Below are 17,225 nucleotides of genomic sequence, written 5' to 3'. Positions count from 1 at the left end.
TTCTCGCTTTTACCGGCAGCCAGTGTAATTTAATTAGTGCAGGGGTAACTCTTTTCCTATTGTGTAGTCCTTTTATTAATCTAGCGGCTCTGTTTTGTACTCTTTGAATTTCCTTCAGCTGATAATTTGGTAATCCATAGAACAGTGAGTTGCAGTAATCAATTCTTGAAAATATGTAGTGATTAATGAGTATGGCCATAGATTTTTCATCTAAGTATTTAATAATAAATGCTATATTTCTAATATGATAGTTACAATTTCTTGCCATATTATTTATATGTTCATTCATTGTCAGTCTATCATTCATGATTAATCCAAGATTTCTGACAGATTTCTTTAGGTCAATGATCGATTGACCTATTTCAAATTCTTTGGAAGCATTCGATTCTTTTTATATCTTTTTCATTTCCAAAAATAGAGATACTGCATAGCAATTCCTAGATTGAAACATGGGGCCCCGTTACATGAAAGCTACAGAGGTTCGATATATAAATTGGAGCCTTTTAAGTTTGTACAGTTGTCACGTCATCAGATACCATGAGCGCACACACACACACACACACACATATATATATATATATATAGAGAGAGAGAGAGAGAGAGAGAGAGAGAGAGAGAGAGAATTGTTTTAGATTTGAAGATAAAAAGAAATTCAGTGACGCACACAATGCAGAATTGCAGGGATCGAAGTGGCACCCTTGTACATTATTATTATTATTATTATTATTATTATTATTATTATTATTATTATTATTAGTTATGCTACAACCCTGGTTGGAAAAGCAAGATTGCTATAAGCCCAAGGGCTGCAACAGGGAAAAAACAGCCCACTGAGGAAAGGAAACAAAGAAATAAATAAACTACAAGAGATGTAATGAACAAATAGAATAAAATATTTCAAGGATGGTAAGAACATTAAATAGGATTTGGTGAGATATGCGGAACATATGATAAGGATATTGAGCATAATATGTCGTTGTAAATATATATACATATATATATATATATATATATACATATATATATATATATATATACACACACACACACACACACATATATATATATATATATATATACGAAAGTGTTGGTTCTGAAAAGCGCTTTAGTGGAAGACCTTTGACGATTTAAACAATGAGACTTTTCAAATAAGCGGAAAAGTTATGAATATTCATAACACTCAAAATAGTAACAACATTAGAATAAAAAGTTTATATAAAAAAAGAATAATAAAATAAAAGAATTCAGCTGTGATGCAAGTTGTTTAATGCAATGTTGCAATTTTGATGTGACCGAACATATTCGCTGACACGTTTAACCGTCTCTATTTAATGTTGGATGGTTTTGCTTGAGCATAAGCGACGCTGTTTTTATTACTAACTTCATGTTCTTGTGAAAATGTTCTTTGACATCTCATTATATTTAAAGATATTAATTTTTTTATAGCTTTAGAGTTTTACATGACTCGAAACTATTAATCAATGACTGTTTAGGAGAAATTCTATTGTTAGATTTTATCACAAAGATTGCGTATAAAATGACAAGCAAGGATCAAGAGTAAACATAATAAAAAATAAAATAAAAACATTGTTGCTCAATGTACATTTCCTCTTTGTTTGTTACTTTGCCTTCATAAAGTCTGCAATATATATATATATATATATATATGTATATATATATATATATATATACATATATATATATATATATACATGTATATATATATATATATATACATACATACATATATATATATATATATATACACGCACACACATATTGCCTGTAAATATTGATACGATGGGTGTTATAAAATTAAAGGAAAAATAAATTAAAGACTTGGGGGAAATTTTTGCAAGATTATTAAAGGAATGCTGCAAGAAGTTACAACTAGCCTACAGCACACTCCTTATTGGGTTTCGATTTCAGAAGCAGGCATGTGGCCCGTAGAGTATACACACACACACACACATATATATATATATACAGTATATATATATACGGTTGGTTATGGATATAGTGGAAGACCAAATAATGGAATCACATGGGGGAATGCTGGGTAGAAAGTCTTTTAGAATTATGAAAAAAGTATGATAGTAAATTTTTTTAGAGCGCTTTCTTCTGTTCTCCCTCATTCGCTGTTTATTTAATATTACTTTAAAAATAGTATATGCTCAGATCTTTTATTCTTTTTTTTTTATACATATTAGGCATGTGTAGCCGTAGATAAGATTAATTACTGTTTCATGTCTCATGTAAATTAGTTAATGGTTTTAGCCAGTAGAATTAGTTATAATCTAGGCAAATCTAAAAACGTGTCCATACGTCAGCATCACCACTTCAATAAAATTAATTGATCAATATTTTTTATAACACGGGAAACATTAGCCATGATACTGCGCAATACAGAATGCCACCACCCTTTATTTATTTATTTATTTTTTTTTTTGCCTTCATTTCCTCTCTTCTAGTTAGGAGGCCGTGTTTTACATAAACTAGAACAATTTAAAAACAATCTCTCCAACCTAGGCTGAGGGCTTGGTACAGTCGACTACCCACCGATGTGGTAACGTCTTTGACTGGTGAACACCAGACTGAGGTTCGAGTCTCGCTCAAACTCATTAGTTTCTTTGATAGCAGCAACCTCACTATCCTTGTAAGCTAAGAAGGGGGCTTGTTTGGAGGGAGCCTATAGGTCTATCTGCTGAGTTATCAGCGGCCATTGCCTGGCCCTCTTTGGTCTCAGCTTGGGTGGATAGGGGGCTTGGGCGCTGATCATATGTAGATATGGTCAGTCTCTAGGGCAGTGTCCTGCCTGATAGGGCAATGTCAATGTCCCTTACCTCTGCCATTCTTGAGCGACCTTTAAACCTTTAAAACCCGAGAGACATCATAAATCCTGATGGAAAGAAACTAATCGGAGAGATAATTGAGGATCAATTGAAGAACCCTTATTGAAAGTGCTAGATTAGCAGCATTGAAGAAACTTGTAACTATGGAAGGGAAATTATTATTATTATTATTATTATTATTATTATTATTATTATTATTATTATTATTATTATTACTTGCTAAGCTACAACCCTAGTTGGAAAAGCAGGATGCTATAAGTCCAGGGGCTCCTTAAGGGAAAATAGCCCAGTGAGGAAAGGAAAATAAAATATTTTAAGAAGAGTTACAACGTTAAAATAAATATCTCCTATATTAACTGTAAAAATTTTAACAAAACAAGAGGAAGAGAAATAAGATAGAATAGTGTGCTCGAATGTACCCTCAAGCAAGAGAACTCTAACCCAAGACAGTGGAAGACCATGGTACATAGGCTATGGCACTACCCAAGATTAGAGAACAATGGTTTGATTTTGGAGTGTCCTTCTCCTAGAAGAAATGCTTATCATAGCTAAAGATTCTCTTCTACCCTTAGCGAGAGGAAGAAATAAGAAGCTGGGGGTAAAAGGACCCAGAAAAAAAATAAGAAAATAATTATGGAAAAGATAGAGGAAACTAATAAAGAAAAGATAATAAGGATGAAAAATATGATAGGGATAAGGCAACCCTTATAAAGAAGGCATGATTAAATCTGTTCTAACTAAAAGCAATTTCGGGAGGAAATTCACAGACATGTGTAACTATACTTACATACATACATATATATATATATATATGCCTCTCTCTCTCTCTCTCTCTCTCTCTCTATATATATATATATATATATCTGTGTGTGCGTGTTTGTGTGTGATTTGAAAACATATCCCTCAGAGGAATATTGGTAGTTAAATGGCAGGACATGATTAAAAATGAGACTGTAAGAGAGATTAACTTAATAATATGAATAGGGAATTGGGGAATATGTGGAAAGGAAGAGTACCCCTGGATACAATCCAGTTTATAGCTCATGCAAAGAAGAGTAAGATAATACATAACATTTATTTTCATGCCCAAAATTAAGACAGTTGAAGGAAAATGACATAAGCGTAGGTATGTTGCAAAATCCTAGGGCAAGGCTTCTGAAAGAAGAGATTAAAGATACCAAACTAATTACCACAATACATTGCCAAAACTGATAACAACTGATTCCAGTGTTTAATGGGATAAGATTAAAGATTAAGATTTTCATTAAGAATATTGTTTATGGTACAGGAAAAAAAGCTCAATTACAGTAACGTGTCTTGCACTTATCTATTAGATGATAGTGCCCGCAAACTTATTTTGCGGAGTGAGCAGTTTTACGAACCAGGAACCAGCCACCAGGAACAAATCACTTCATTTGTGCCGGGATCAAAATTGTGTCGTCTCCCGCTCGCATACAAATGTAACGCTGCCCTTTAGTTGCTAAACCCATAGTTTAAAGACGTGATATGAATGAGTAATCAAAAGACCAGATATGGTGGCGAAAGTTCGTTGTGTAATACAAAGGAGACAAAGAATGAGTAAATGAATAAAACAGAAATACAGTTATTGAAGAAAATGGCAGACAATTGGAATAGGCTTTTAATCCCTAAACTTAGCTAGGTGAGTGTGAGACTACTGTTGCATCATAATTAAAGGCGCTAAATATCTGACAAACTGAACAGCCAAAAAGTGATAAACTCGATATTTCCCGTTTTTATGTCTCTCAGCCTCTTTTATCATATATCTTTTTACCTTACTTTGTTTCATTATAAAGCGAACCAAAATACGGACCGTTTAAGGTTGCTCAAAATCATTTCAGGAAGATAAATTCTCCCGTTACCATCAAAAGAAGAGGACAACGACAAACAGTAAATTTAATACTCAGAAACTTGCAACACAACTAAGGAGTCTGGAACGAGGAACGCAAAAACCGAGGCAGCTTCATCAACTAACTCCCCCAGAAGGCAAAAAGGGATTATGAGTTTAAGATTCTTAGTCTGACGTAACTTTGATGTCATCTTGTGTAACTTGAGTATCAACAATAATTGTAACTTGGGTAGTAGGCTACCCTTAGACGCTTTGCGGTTTAATAATCAAAACAGAATAGTGGGAGTTTCGTTAATCCTATAATTATATTTGTCATGTTTTAATATTAATCCGCTGACTTTTTTTGTCCAGTAATAGACATTAATTATAACATTAATCCACTGTTGCATGTCTGTAATACACTCATACACTCGGATAAATTGAGAGAGAGAGAGAGAGAGAGAGAGAGAGAGAGAGAGAGAGAGAGAGTGTCTGGTAGGTACCAATACCCTTATACTTGACACCTAAGCAATGTCTATGAGAGAGAGAGAGAGAGAGAGAGAGAGAGAGATTATCAGTGTCTGGTAAGTAGCCTACCAATACCCTTATAGTTGACACCTAAGTAATGTCTGAGAGAGAGAGAGAGAGAGAGAGAGAGATTATCAGTGTCTGGTAAGTAGCCTACCAATACCCTTTTAGTTGACACCTAAGTAATGTCAGAGAGAGAGAGAGAGAGAGAGAGAGAGAGAGATTATCAGTGTCTGGTAAGTAGCCTACCAATACCCTTATAGTTGACACCTAAGTAATGTCTGAGAGAGAGAGAGAGAGAGAGAGAGAGAGAGAGATTATCAGTGTCTGGTAAGTAGCCTACCAATACCCTTTTAGTTGACACCTAAGTAATGTCAGAGAGAGAGAGAGAGAGAGAGAGAGAGAGAGAGATTATCAGTGTCTGGTAAGTAGCCTACCAATACCCTTATAGTTGACACCTAAGTAATGTCTGAGAGAGAGAGAGAGAGAGAGAGAGAGAGAGAGAGATTATCAGTGTCTGGTAAGTAGCCTACCAATACCCTTTTAGTTGACACCTAAGTAATGTCAGAGAGAGAGAGAGAGAGAGAGAGAGAGAGAGAGAGATTATCAGTGTCTGGTAAGTAGCCTACCAATACCCTTATAGTTGACACCTAAGTAATGTCTGAGAGAGAGAGAGAGAGAGAGAGAGAGAGAGAGAGAGTCAATTTCAGGTAGAGTGGTCACCTAGAGGTATGCGTGAGGGGGTCAAGGCAGTGAGAGGGATAAATTTAAGTGGAATAATCTTCAACTATTGAATGGCCCTTATCGAGAAGCGAACCTAGTCTCACTCTATATTCGGCCTTGCAATTCTTTCGTAATCGTTAAAGTCTACCCATTCAGTGAGTTCCTTGTCATGTGTGTGAATGAATGAAACGATAATTAGTTTAGTGGTAAGACTGAATGACCGTGGGAATTGTTTTATATAATTTCTGTATCATATAAATAAATGTAATCATAGCGTTTGTTCCTTAATGAATTTACACAGCAGTGATCCATTGCATGCCGGATATGCGATACGAATTCAGAAACATATTTAAATTCACCCTCAATATATCACATATCATATAGCATTTACTGAATAGTAGAGTAGGCTCTAGTTTCTTTTTTTTTCTTTTTTTTATTGGCAAGACCACGAGAATGCCCTAAAGACAGTTACACTTGCAGCGTATAAACGCTGGAGGAGTTATCAGGGAAGTTGGCAACAACATATCCGGGATCTTAACGTTAGATTTTAAAGCCTATTTATAAGCTTAAAATTCCATCCACTACTACATCTCAGCAATTTGATCAATCGAGAGATGTGAGAGCGACGATATCTTGTGACAGTATGCATTGTGAAAAAAACAAAAAAGGAGAAAGTAAAATTCTCCCATCAACATCTTCCCGCCATGACCTCACATCGGTGCTCAGCTGAGAGATGGGAGGGACCAGCACGAGCAAGAGTCCTGTGACTGTGTTGAGTCCATTCTAGACTTTAGTTTGTAAGTGATCGTGGTATGAGTAACTGCTTCTCAACTGTCATTGTAACCGTTCGCCCCACATTCTTGTGGGTTTGATGTCCCCGCCCCCACTGAGAGGTACAGTGTATGTGAAAAAGGATGTGTAACGAGATTTGGAATGTGGACTCCGTGTGTTTATTTAGTGCTGCGATTAAAGGACATTTAATGCGACCTTGTATCCAGTGATTGTTTCCGGTGGATACTATGTATCCTCGCAATTTCAAACAAACGAGACGTCAGTTGTTGGTGAGACAATAACTCATATCAATAAAGTGTTGTATTAGTATTCTATCTTCGTCTCTCAGACTTCAGTGCGTCTTGATTTCATTGAGGACGAGGAACTGTTGATGTTTTTCGTATGGAAATGAAGAAATCGTCGTACTGGAATTAACTATTGGGATGTTTGGTGGGAACTGGAATTCTTCATATTAGCGTAAGTACTGAATTGCGTTTTAAGTGTTTGTAAGCATGGAATGTGCATGTAAACATGTCTTGGATTAGAGTTCTCTTGTTCTATCTTATTTCTCCTCCTCTTTTCTGTAATGATGTTACTGTTATTAAATATTTTATTTTGAATACTCATTGCTTCTTATATAGTTTATTTATTATCGTGTTTCCATTTCTCACTGGGCTATTTTTCCCTTTTATAGCATCCTGCCTTTCCAACAAGTGTTGTAGCACACACCAATGAGTCTGTGGTTGTAGATTAGCTTGTAATAATAATAATAATAATAATAATAATACAGTCCCCTTCTTATCACGTACTTGATAACAGAACCTAATCATCACGGACTTTGATAGGTTGAACCATATCATCAATGACAGTATTTCTCACGGTAAAAAAAAAATATCCTCCGATAAAAGAAGGAAGAAGACGAAGAAGAAGGAGGAGGAGTATTAATCACCACCTTTAGTATCTTGTCCATCCCTCCGTACTCACGGAGGTGAATCATGTGAATGAATTCATTGATGAGTCATGCAGAACAGGTAACCTAGGTGAGACATTTACGCTTTTTCTGTCTTAGGTTATGGCGTCATTTTGCCCTACGGGTTTGTGACGTCATATTATTATTATTATTATTATTATTATTATTATTATTATTATTATTATTATTATTACTTGCTAAGCTACAACCCTAGTTGGAAAAGCAGGATGCTATAAGCCTGGGGTCTTATGGCAGGGAAAATAGCCCAGTGAGGAAAGGAAAAAAATTGAATATTTTATGAAGAGTAACAACATTAGAATAAATATCTCCTTTGTAAACTATAAAAGCTTTAACAAAACAAGAGGAAGAGAAATTATACAGAATAGTGTGCTCGAGTGTACCCTCAAACAAGAGAACTCTAACCCAAGACAGTGGAAGACCATGGTACAGTACAGAGGTTATGGCACTACACAAGACTAGAGAACAATGGTTTGATTTTGGAGTGTCCTTCCCCTTGAAGAGCTGCTAGCAGGGAAAATAGCCCAGTGAGGAAAGGAAACAAGGAAGTAATGGTTGATTTCGGAGCGTCCTTCTCCTAGAAGAGCTGCATACCATAGTTGAAGAGTCTCTTCTGCAGTTCGCATGGGGAGTAATGAAGTAGAATAAATATGTTTAGGGATACTGATAAGCAAACAGATTGATATAGAAACGTATAAACAAAAACAAAAAAATAATAAACACGTTTATCTCATCATCTCTTATACGAAGGGTCGAGAAATCAATTATTCGAATAAGATTATAGAAAAGAACGATATTTAATATTCAAACCAAGTGAGATGTTTAAGGAAGAAATTCAAATTATGGATGGATGGAATGACAGATAGAAGGAGAACACAGGAAATGGAATAATTATATAGCAACATTCGTATGTCAGTCATGCGGTAACTGTGACGGTCTAGGACTCTAGGTTATGTTTCCGTGTTTTTATTGTTATTATTTCAATGCTAATATAAAACGGTACAAGTGATATATATATATATATATATATAGACCTATACCTTTAGTATAGGCTTACATACATATATATATATATATATATAGACCTATACCTTTAGTATAGGCTTACATATATATATATATATATAGACCTATACCTTTAGTATAGGCTTACACACACACACACACACACACATATATATATATATATATATACCTTTAGTGTAGGATAAGGTAATACACTTTGTTTGTAGACTTTATATTATTATTATTATTATTATTATTATTATTATTATTATTATTATTATTATTATTATTATTCAGTAATGGCTTCAATGTGTCAACCTTCTAATTTTGTTGTTATTCTAATTCAGCTGCATGACAATTTCTTTAAGGGCTGGCATCAATGTGTCAACCTCCCTGTTATTGTCTTTCTCCACAAATATTGTGACCCACCGTGGTCAAATGATTACTTGGCACATAATTTACTGCTTAGGTCAACAGGAAACAGTCTCGGTAGTAAACCCCCCCCCCTATTTCCTTAAATATTTCTCTCTCTCTCTCTCTCTCTCTCTCTCTCTCTCTCTCTCTCTCTCTGGTGAAGCAACTTAATCAAAGTAGAACATGTATTATTTTTTATAATTGTTCATCTTGTTGACAAATAAGAAGATAGATATTAAACACCAGTATAACATGAAATGTAAAGAAACCAGAAGCACATAATTAAGTAAACAGATCAATAGTATAAGTATAAACACACACACACACACACACACACACAAGAAGGAATAATTTATCATAGTGTCATCAAGGAATTCTCAATTTCCTCTTTGCTCGACATTCAACACTTGAGAAAAGCCCGTTTGACACGATGCCTCTGAAGTCTGAATTTCCGCTTTAGTTGTTGGGCAACCGTGATGAACTAGTCGTGAAAACACGAGTGAATAAGCTTCAGTGTGATGAATTCACTGTGGGTTTAAATTTCAGGAAGAGGAAAGTGTGAAAGTGGACGATATCAGGATGATAAATATATGAAGCTTGGAGGAATAACTCGGTTGTATATTTTGGATAATGACGACTAGGCCTAGAAGTGTCTGGAACTTTTGGGAACTTCAAGAAGGTAGGAGTACTTCAGAAATAAAGGGCCTCTTGAAACTGAAACTTCGAGATGAGCACGGAAACGAGAGAGAGAGAGAGAGAGAGAGAGAGAGAGAGAGAGAGAGAGAGAGCTCCCGATCAAAATAGACCCATGATTAGAAAATGCATTAGACCGATAACAAACCAAAATTAGCGATAACTTCAAACCGTAAGATTTTGTAGTCCATAGAGATGGATTTCAGAATCACGCCGCTATTCTGAATAACCGTTTAATTTTGAACGTAATTGTCTTGCGCTTGGGACACTCTCAAGTCCAATAGAATAATTGGTTTCAGCTGCATCGTAGAGAGAGAGAGAGAGAGAGAGAGAGAGAGAGAGAGAGAGAGCTCCCGATCAAAATAGACCCCATGATTAGAAAATGCATTAGACCGATAACAAACCAAAATTAGCGATAACTTCAAACCGTAAGATTTTGTAGTCCATAGAGATGGATTTCAGAATCACGCCGCTATTCTGAATAACCGTTTAATTTTGAACGTAATTGTCTTGCGCTTGGGACACTCTCAAGTCCAATAGAATAATTGGTTTCAGCTGCATCGTAGAGAGAGAGAGAGAGAGAGAGAGAGAGAGAGAGAGAGAACTTGTGAGTTACCCGAGAGAGTATTTCCGCTCTTTCGGTCTAAGGGGAAATACACATCAGTGTTGTAGCTGGTTTTACGTGTTCGTCACTTGTTATTCTCGAAATTATTATCATCATTATTATTGTTGTGGAATAATAAAACAGAATGACATGGAAATTTCCTTATGTTAAGAAATTGAATATAACATTCTGTTTAGGCCTGTATGATATCAGTGGTATGTGAAGCTTAGGTGATTGGTGAGAAAGAATAATTAGTTAATGGATAAAGATGTTATATAAAACATAGAAGAAAAAAATGAATATAAAATTCTGATCAGGCCTGTATGACATCAGTGATATGTGTAGCTTAGATGATTAATGAGAAATAATTATTAGTTAATGGATAAAATAGATGTTATAAAAAACATAGAAGAAAAACTTTATTTAAAAGGAGTCAATTTGATGTAGGTTTAAAATGAAAAGACAAAAAATATTTTTCACCTCTTTCTAATATCAAGTGAAATAATTCACAAGATCTTTTTAAAGAAAAATTAATTATTCATAGTGAAAAACGTTGAAAGAGAAGTCTAATGGAGATTAATGTAGATTTAATTTATGATGTTATACGAGGTATAAAACTGAACGAAAACATTGATATGCTAATCTCTCCATCGATCATCACGAGGAAATATTTAATTATGTCATTTGAAACCTTTGAAAAGGGTATTAAAAGTCAGTGAGTTAATTAATTGACTTGGTTGATCAATTGACATGTTAATTACTTTATTATTGTTAATATTACTAGCTAAGCTACAACCCTAGTTGGGAAAGCAAGATGCTATAAGTCCAAGGGCTCCAACAGGAAAAAATAGCCCAGTGAGGAAAGGAAATAAGGAAATAAATAAACGATATGAGAAAAAAAAATTACGATAAAATAAGTAGATAGTACAAATCGTTACGATTTTTACTACTACTACTACTACTACTACTACTACTACTACTACTACTACTACTACTACTACTACTACTACTACTACTTCAGGGAAATATATTTTAACTGTAAAGCATTTCCGTAGAAACGAGTTTAATTAAAAAAAAAAAAAAACCAACAGCTGGATGCGTAATCAACAAGCGTAGTCGTTGCTGTGGAGAGAGAGAGAGAGAGAGAGAGAGAGAGAGAGAGAGAGATTTGCTATTTTTTTCTTGGTGTAAACAATGGGCTTCCTGTTTTATCTAAGAATATTGCCCTCTTAGAGTGAAGGGTATAATTGTTTACCATAAGGTGCGCGGAAATGAGCGAGGTGATAATGATAACACACATACGCAAATGCACACACACACACACACACACACACACATATATATATATATATATAGTTTAATGCAAGATTTTGAAAAAAGGAAATCAGACAATGGTTAGGTTAAGTGAAATATAGAAATCAAATCGCCTGAAATTACATGTAAAAATTAGGCTATATATCAGTTTAGTGAAATCAGTGTTACTGTATGGACATGAGGCGTGGTATGACATTGAAATAATATCCAACAGATTTTGTAAATTTGAGATCAAAGGCCTCAGAAGAATATATGGAGTTAACTGAAAGGACAGGATTAGAAATGTAACCATAAGAGAGATTACTCGAGTGCCATATGAGGATGAGATCATGGTGAGGGGTAGATGGAGATGGTTTGGGCATGCTCTTCGCGCTCCCCAAGAGAGATTAGTTCACCAAACTTTTAAATGGGCTCCACAGTGCCCTAGAAGAGTTGAAAGACCTAGGTCTACATGACTGAGCATTATGAAGCGTGAAGTAGGAGATGATGAATGGAGTATTGATTTAAAACCTAAAGATAGAGACGACTGGTGAAATCTAACTGAGGCCCTTTGCGTTAATAGACGTAGATGATATATCATCATCTCCTCCCACGCCTATTGGCGTAAAGGGCCTTGGTTAGATTTCTCCAGTCGTCTCTATCTCGAGTTTTTAATTCAATACTTCTCCATTCATCATCTCCTAATTCGCGCTCCATACAGTAGTCCTCAGCCATGTAGGCCTGGGTCTTCCAACTCCTCTAGTGCCTTGTGGTGCCCAGCTGAACGTTTGGTGAACTAATCTCTCTTAGGGAGTGCGAAGACCATGCCCAAACAATCTCTCTTATTATATAGGGGATATGTATATGGACCAAGTACACATTACTCTTTCGGTAAGTCTATTCAGTCTCATCTTCCACCCCCACGAAGCTTATGTGCCGGGTAACGTCTGTTTTCGTATCTTAGTCACCCATCCAAGCATTGAACAGACTCAGTATTACTAACTTCGTTAATTTGAATTTTATTAACTTGACATCCTCAAGTCAGATGATATGCAGTTCATCTTTATAGTCAGGCCTTCTCCATCACGAGGTTCAATACCACACATTATTCTAGAAGTTTTATTCCTGCTATTACCAAGTTGTGGAATGATCTTAATCGGGGAGTTGAATCGATAAAACTTTAAAAGTTGAAACTTGCAGCGAATGTTTTTTTTTATGTAAACAGACTGACATAAGTCTCTTTTTATAGTTTATAAGGAGCTGTTTTAATGTTGTTACTCTTCTTAGAATATGCATTTCTTCTCACATACTCTATTTATTTCCTTATTTCACTTCCTCTCTGGGCTATTTTTCCCTGTGGAGCCCTTGGGGTTATAGCATCCTGCTTTTCCAGTTAGGGTTGTAGTAGTAGTAGTACTAGTATTAGAAATAATAATAATAATAATAATACTGAAAAAAATATATTTTTTTGAGCTACAAGATGGCATCATCGCACGGAATTATCACAGATCTTCAACACCGATTTGAAAATGATCATCTAGTTATTTTAGCAACTTGTCTAAGCGATCGGTTTTCGTCGCGAAGTGGCGCCTAAAAGTCGCGCCTAGAGCGACACAGAAAACGAGAAGAATAAATTAAAAGAAACTCACTCATCCTAGTAACATGACCCACCAATGTAAAAATCGTGTTATATGAACTAGAGAGTGTGTGGAAGGAAAACATCGTTAAATTCTAGTGTTTAAGGGCTGTTCTTAAGATAGGTTATATCTTTCTAGATTATTTCTGAAAATGAATTATTTTTTAAGCTATATGCGATGTGAATTATCTGTAAAACTATTTTTTGTTTAAAATTACTTAACAAATATAATTCATATAATCTATAAAACCAGTTTTTACGGAAATTGATAATTTGAGAAATTAATTTGCTCTTAAAATTAACAATTATAAGAGAGAGAGAGAGAGAGAGAGAGAGAGAGAGAGAGAGAGAGAGAGTGTGTGTGTGTAATAGTGAAAATTCTTCCGTAACGATAATATTGAACTATATTTTAATACATCCTAGAAAAGAATTCGATAAAAATCGAAACTCTCAGAAGAATGATTCAAAATCTTTACAGAGTGTAATAGGCAAGTGACTGGTATTCTATAAGTGATCACATTCTTAAAATACCGTCCTCCACCAATATAAGATCGCAAGAGCCAAGATGGCGGTCAGTGATAACCACTTCACTTAAAAGGGGACGAACTTGGAGTACTAAATAGCACTTGACTAATCAAACGCAACTTGAACGGCGATACATCACCTACGAAACTGCTTTGTGAATGGTTTGTCAGGGCACAGAGAATGCTGGTTGGGACTAGGCTTACATGATACAGAGAAGGCTGGTTGGCAACTAGGCTTACAAGATACAGAGAAGGCTGGTTGTCAGGCCACAGAGAAGGCTGGATGGTACTAGACTTCCATGCTATACTCCTCTGGTTGGCACTAGGCTTACAGGCTACAGAGAAGGCTGGTTGGTGCTATGCTTACAGGCCATAGAGAAGCCTGGTTGGTACTAGGTTTACAGGCTACAGAGAAGGCTGTTGGTGCTATGCTTACAGGCCATAGAGAAAGTTGGTTGGTACTAGGACTTACAAGTCATAGAGAACGCTGGTTGATACTAGGCTTACAGGATACAGAAAAGGCTGGTGGGCAACTAGGCTTACAGGCTACAGAGAAGGCTGGGTGTCAGGCCACAGAGAAGGCTGGGTGGTACTAGACTTACATGTTATACTACTCTGGTTTGCGCTAGGCTTACAGGCTACAGAGAAGGCTGGTTGGTGCTATGCTTACAGGCCATAGAGAAGCCTGGTTGGTACTAGGCTTACAGGCTACAGAGAAGGCTGTTGGTGCTATGCTTACAGGCCATAGAGAAGCCTGGTTGGTACTAGGCTTACAGGCTACAGAGAAGGCTGTTGGTGCTATGCTTACAGGCTATAGGCAAGCCTGGTTGGTACTAGGCTTACAGACTACAGAGAAGGCTGGTTGGTGCTATGCTTACAGGCCATAGAGAAAGTTGGTTGGTACTAGGACTTACAGGTCATAGAGAAGGCTAGTTGGTACTAGGCTTACATGGTATAGAGAAGGCTAGTTGGTACTAGGCTTAGAGGCTACAGAGAATGCTGGTTGGTGCTATGCTTACAGGCCATAGAGAAGGCTGGTTGGTACTAGGCTTACTGGTCATAGAAAAGGTTGGTTGGAGGCTTACTGGTCATAGAAAAGGTTGGTTGGAGGCTTAAAGGCCACAGAGAAGGCTGTTAGGTTTACAGGCTTTGGATGCGCGCTGTGATTTATTTTTGAGATTGCCCTTGTCCTGAGATGGAAAGTTTAAGCCGGAAACTTAATCTCCCCCATATAATAAAGGTCAAGTCTCTCTCTCTTCATATATATATATATATATATATATATATTTCTGTCACGCTCACGCTCAGCGGCAAAAGTTATAACTCCTTGGTGTCTCAATATCCCTTGGTTAGGGGGAGAGGGAGTAGTTATACCCTAGTGAGAGGGGTTATAGTTAGGAAGGGGGAGAGGGTGGGAAGGGTTGAACCTGTCTGTTCATATCTATCTAAATACTTATACATAATTTTTGAGGGTTCGCGCACTCAAGTAAGAAATACTGACTGATAATACCTGTGAAATTAGCCCCTGGTCACATAGCCGCGTTTGAAAAAGGCCTAGATCATTTAGCTTTTTTTGCTTTTTGAAGGCTGTTTTGGTCTAATATTTCGGTGTAGCTGTACCAGTAAATTTGCATACCGAATAGTTTTAATGTTTTTTTTTTTTTTTTCAACGTGGGGAATTTAGAGTTGTTGTAATTTCCAGTTTCATATCAATGAGATTTATATTATGTGTTGAGAGAGAGAGAGAGAGAGAGAGAGAGAGAGAGAGAGAGAGTTTATTTGAGAAAATCTCACATGACGATAGCTAGCAACAACAAAAGAGTCGTACGACGACTGAGTAAAAAGTTTTTATCGTGATCAGTTTAACTCGGATAAATTGATAATCATTCTTCATCGTGTATGCATAAATGAAAGATATTGAATGCTTGAACACACTCACGCACACACTTTTTACTATCTATCCATGTAAATATATTGTAAAACAGCATAGCTCAAATCTGGGCCACCCCTATCTGTCTTTTCAGGGATTCTCTGCTTCGCAAACAGGATGTTGTGGACAGGATGGGAGGGAGGGATTTGCTCTCATTTACAAAAACATAATTACTTTAATGACTAACTTCGTCGTGGTGCTTTTCCTGTGCAGAAATTAGTTGAAAGATGTAGTTTCATGCAAACGCATGCTTTAAGAACAATCGCTTCGGTCTAAGGTCGGGCAGTTGTGAATGCGTCAGCTATCTTCTTGGTGTAAAGGTTGGCTTTATTTTGTTAGGTTCCATGTTTTTCGTATCTCACTCCACAACACCATGATTGTGTGTACACTACTAAATTCTCATTTCTCACCGATATCCCTACATTAAGGGGTAGGTTGCCTGATGCCGACCTCTCCAGTGCCTTCTATCAAAGGCATCCTCTTCCACCATACTTCTCTCCATATCATCCTTCACCTTATCTCGCCATGTAATCTCTGCCTCCCTCTTGATATTCTCCCTTTTACAGGTTCCTCATGAGCTCTCCTCACTCCCTTCAATCATAAATCCTCAACACGTGTCCACGCCGTCTCAGTCGTGATACTCTTAGTACCTCTGTAGTCTTTACTACGCCTGCCACATTCTTACTAAATACGTAGGTGGAAAGCGCTGCATTATTCAGAAAGCTCATTGTCATTATAATAACTTTCGGCACAAAAAGATAACTTGCTTACTTTGACACTTCTTCGGTAGGTGATTCTAGCTTCCTTAATTATATGCCACTGCTTATAGTAATTTCAAATTGCACTTTTGCATAACTCAAAATTCAAAACATTTATAATTTTTATTCTTGTTGTTATAATTTTCGTGCAAGTCTAACATGTTCGACCTTTTCTTCAATACTATTCCTCAGTGTCTCATATAATCCTATCTGCTCCTACCATTTACAAATCTCAAATTTGTCTTATCTGCTTTCTTTTATTCTGTTTCTTTTAATTCAAGTTATCACTTTACCTTCAACTTATTTCAAGAGATTTTCATGATATCCTACCTTTTCATTTTAAATATACTTTTTTCATATTTCCAAAATACTTTTTACCCAGCTCTCCGTACGTGGTTCACTTATTTGATCTTCCACTATACCTGTTAACAACTGTTCATCTGATGTGAAGAAGTGAAACAATAACATCACCTCTTTATGATCAATTCTTTACTGGCCATATACCCGTTTCTGCTACCAATTCCCAATAAGGTGTAGATTTGGGTTCTTAAACATTCCTTTAAACAATAACACCACCACGTTTCAATATTTGCAAATGCAGCTACTGCTTCATGTATCTTTATTCTCACCTGCGATGCCAATTCTCTTACTTTGTTAACT

The 17,225-nt window shown here is 36.2% G+C and overlaps 1 protein-coding gene across 2 annotated transcripts in view; it reads left to right on the top strand.

The window, feature by feature from the left end:
• The first annotated feature begins 6,720 nt into the window (after positions 1-6,720).
• LOC137620615 (vascular endothelial growth factor receptor 1-like) overlaps positions 6,721-17,225 on the top strand; it is a 172,330-nt gene continuing 161,825 nt past the window's right edge. For both annotated transcript variants that reach the window (XM_068350911.1, XM_068350910.1), the window contains exon 1: positions 6,721-7,197. The gene's annotated coding sequence lies outside the window, so the exon portion shown is untranslated. The remainder of the gene's footprint in view (positions 7,198-17,225) is intronic.

Source organism: Palaemon carinicauda, chromosome 27 (assembly GCF_036898095.1).
Source record: "Palaemon carinicauda isolate YSFRI2023 chromosome 27, ASM3689809v2, whole genome shotgun sequence".
Lineage (NCBI taxonomy): Eukaryota > Metazoa > Arthropoda > Malacostraca > Decapoda > Palaemonidae > Palaemon > Palaemon carinicauda.
The sequence above is the reverse complement of the archived record's forward strand: the minus strand, read 5'-3'. Positions and strand labels throughout refer to the sequence as shown.